We start from the raw sequence: 4,152 nt of genomic DNA, 5'->3' as shown, positions 1-4,152 counted from the left end.
TTTCTTCCTAACTAGATCATCTTTAGCTCTATTCTCTATTCGGCCAAGTTTTCAACTATCTTGCTAATCTAAGTGTTCTGGCAGCATGGAGTATATGATATGCACATGGGACAAGGTATACATGAATGATATTGATAGTGATCATATTCCAAAAGTTGTCTATTATGCCAAAACACTTCTACATTGCCAAATACTTTTGCAGACTCAAATTGTCCTAACAATACACTAGATTAGCTGAATCCTACTTCAGGCCATCCACTATTTTTATATGAACCAGTAGCATGGCTCAATATGTGCCCAGCAAGCACTCGTGATCTGCAAGTTTTTTGAGCACTACATATCGTTCGAAAAGCTTTGTTTGCTTGCTAGTGGGCAAATATACTTACATGTTCAAATAGTGGATGCTGATTATGTACCGTTTTGCATGCAGGAATCATAACTGGTTTTGCCAAGACATGTAAAACCTATACCTCGACAACAATACTTGAAACTGCCGATTTTTTACGATGGACGTTTAGCAATTCACCGCACACACTTTGCTACACTCTTCATCTTCCTATGGTGGCCTATTGGTGTGGTGTTGGCAATGATATGCCTTCAAATTGGTCTGCTGCTACCGCAGGAGGTTTCTCCACTCTTAGCATTGTGTGATATGCGCATGAGGATGAGAGGCTCTCCACCCCTGGAAAGTGCAAGCAAAGGCATACTTTACGTATGTTCTCATTGCACTCTCATGGATCCCATTATGCTCTCCATCGTTTTGAGGAAGAAGCTTACAGTAGTAACTTACAACCTTAGCAGGCTATCGGAATTCATTTCGCCCATAAGCACCATAAGGCTCAGTAAAGGTGATGCGGCATGTACTCAGTAAGAGTGATCTTCTAGTTTGTCTAGAAGGCACAACACGTTGAGAACCATATCTTCTCAGGTTTAGCCCACTCTTTGCTGAACTCTCAAACGAAATTGTTACAGTCACTGTGGGCATCACTGAAGACTACTTTCATGAAACTATAGCCAGGGGGTTCAAAGGCCTAGACTGTATATATTTTCTGATGAATCCTTGCCCCTACTATTCTGTGACGATACTGGATCCTTCGTCGAAAGAGATGACTTGTGCAGATGCCAAAGTCAAGCGTCGAGGTTGAAAATTACGTTCACAAAGTGATGGAAGTTGTGATAGGCTATGAATGCACTAACCTTACACGCAAGGATAACTACAAGGTTTAGGATTCAAGGTTCAGGGTTCAGGGTTTAAGGTTCAAGGTTTGGGTTTAGGCTTTAGGGCTTAGGGTTTAGGATTTAGGGTTTAGCGTTTAGGGGTTAGGGGTTAGGGATTAGGGATTAGGTGTTAGGGTTTAGGGTTTAGAGTTTAAAAATTTAGGGTTTAGGGTTTAGGCTTTCGGGTTTCGGGTTTAGGGTTACCGATTACCGAGTTGCCCTCCAAAATAAAGGTAAGGGGAAGGGAAGGTGCATCAATCGAAATGACACTTAGAATGCCACGCAATATGACATTATGCCAGATCGAAGGAGCATACTCGGCAGAAAGACACTATCTAAGCCAAATTAATGACCAAGTGTTTTTTGCTAAGCACCAAAACAATGGCCTTACTCACACACACAAGAAAGACACTTTACTAGCCCAAAAAAGGACTAAGTGCCTAACATACACAAAACACAAGACAAAATTTGATTTAAGAGACAAAAAGGACTTTAAAAAGTCGATTTCTTGTATTAACTTGAGGGTGTAGTTCCAAACTAGTTTCGCTCTAGAGTGAGCTCTTCAGTGGAACACCCAAGTTTGAGAGTACAAAAATGAGAGCTCTCCCTTATGTAGAGAGGGGAGGGCATGAAGAACCCAACGCAACAAACGACGCTCGAATCGGATAAGTAGAGCTCTCTAAACAAGTAAAAGAAGCTCAATAGCATCTTATGCAAACTAAGGGTTTTGAACTCATGACTCCTTTCATTAGAGCCACAAGCCTTAACCATTAGGCTAGAGTGGACATGTTGACTCTACATGCAAAAATAAGTTACATAAGATAACTATAAGACTAGAGAGATGCATAAAATAGGTGGAGGGTTTTCCCGATAGCAGAACCAAGCATGGGAGGTCTCATATGCTGTTAAGCCGATGCTCCCAAGGGTTGCTTTACAAGGTGGGTCCACGCTAAAAATAGTACTTACTAAAAATAGTATTTACTTAAAATAGTATTTACTAAAAATAGAAAGTTACAAATTAGAGGTTCGAACGCTTGATCTAACAAGATAGGAGCGCAGATTTCTTGGATTTCTCCAGCAAATCATAGGTCTAGGCATATACTTCAGCTCGGGATTTTGTTGGCAAAGCCGAAAAAGTTTAGGGTTTAGGGAGGCCCCCAAGTTTAAAGCTTTGGTGTACTTGGAGTAGTCAAACTTAAGAACTAGGAGATCCGCTTACTCGAAGAGGTTTCTCGATTGGAAGCCTTTAGAAGTAGAGCTGTTCGCATATTGTACTTGATCTTGCTGAAAATTTTCCGAAGGAGAGAATCCGGATATCCTCTACCTCGAAGTCGTTGGAAAAACAAGAGCTTTAGCTTGATGTAGCTTTGAAGCGTGCTTTCCCTGATGACATAACGCTTAAGTTCTCCAATGATGAAGACTTCCTTTTGATGACTAGGGTGCCAAGAAGAGAAAGGGAGGTATTGATACCTGCTCAGATCTTTCTGAAAACAACTAGTAGAAAGCTTTCCTGTGGTTTGAAAATAGTACCTTTGAAGAGGTGAATGTCCAAAAAATCCACAAATGAATTGGAGATGACATGTGTTATCTTGATATGCTCATGAAGATCTATTGCATAATTGCTAAGATGTTGAAGCAAAGTGGTGTGAGACCCATGCCAAAAACCTAAAGCGTCATCAATTTATCTTTTGTAGTAGAGTAGCTCTGGTGTGGGATGTACCTGTTCTTGAAGGTTTTCTAAATAACATAGAAAAAGGCAGGCATAGAGGAACAACAAAATTACTGCCCATAGCAATGCCTCTGATTTGATGCCAAAAAGTGCCATCAAACTCAAGATAGTGGTTCTTGAGAACAAGAGAGGCAATTGTCATGATGAGGTTGAGCTCTACATGGTTGAAGTCACCCTGTATCATCATCTTGAGGACATGCAGTCCTTCATTGGTGGGAATACTGGGGTACAGAGATTCCACATCAAATGTGAAGAGGATAATTTCTTGTGGTAGATGAAGCTCAGATAACTCTTTAATCAAAGTGAGGGAGTCTTTTAGATGTTGCTTTTGTTGGAAGAGAATGGGGAAAAGCTTATGATGAAGCCATATAGACACATTCTCAAAAACAAAGCCATTGTAAGAGCAGATTTGGTCTTCCGACCACTGTAGGTTTGTGGATTTTGGGCAAGAAATAAAGAGAGCAAACTCTGAACCCTTGCTCTGGCTTCTACAAAATAAACTGCAGCTTACCTCTCATTTCGATACTCAAAAGAAAGTGTCTTATGAGAGCCCATATTTTTAAATTAAAAGTATTTTCTTGGCACACTTACATATCAGGTTTGTCAAGATCAACAACGTATTTCTTGAAAGTAGCCTCGTCAATGTCTTCATGAAAGGCTGCTCTTGTTTGTAAATCATTAGCACATTCTCCCCACAACTCCCACCATTGCAATGCTTTATTTTCTGTGACAATACACACCGTCATAAGAATCAGATTAGCAAATTAAGAGTTAGAGAAGGAGGGGGTATCTTGCAAGAGGGATAAAAACCAATGTACACAACAACATAATTTTGAGTAGTTAAAAGCTACTTATACACACACACAAGGAAATTCAAAGAAGCCAATCAAGAATAGCGCTCCACTCATGTCCCGAACAAACGTGTGCTTGATGTCTTAATCAAGGAAATTTAATGCTTAAGTCACAAATCTTGAAGACAATGGAGCACAAAAGCAATAGAAGAAGATCCCAAATATTGGCTTGATGTGACATCACATGTTCACTAGATTCAACTCTATAACTACTGAGTAGATGGACCTGAATATACCTAGATGAATCCGAAAAAATGTCCAAACTCATCACATAAAAAAGCATTGTTTATAACTCCATGACAGTCATCAATAGATTATAAACCATCAACTCCATTACGCATAGTAGGGACTAGC

The 4,152-nt window shown here is 40.0% G+C and overlaps 1 pseudogene; it reads left to right on the top strand.

Annotated features, from left to right (window-relative positions):
- Positions 1 to 281: 281 nt before the first annotated feature.
- On the top strand, positions 282 to 1,145 carry LOC147607746 (glycerol-3-phosphate acyltransferase 1 pseudogene; annotated as a pseudogene).
- Positions 1,146 to 4,152: the final 3,007 nt, after the last annotated feature.

The sequence above is a fragment of the Cibotium barometz genome, chromosome 54, assembly GCF_041138505.1.
Source record: "Cibotium barometz isolate CiBa-2024 chromosome 54, ASM4113850v1, whole genome shotgun sequence".
Taxonomy (NCBI): domain Eukaryota; kingdom Viridiplantae; phylum Streptophyta; class Polypodiopsida; order Cyatheales; family Cibotiaceae; genus Cibotium; species Cibotium barometz.
The sequence above is the reverse complement of the archived record's forward strand: the minus strand, read 5'-3'. Positions and strand labels throughout refer to the sequence as shown.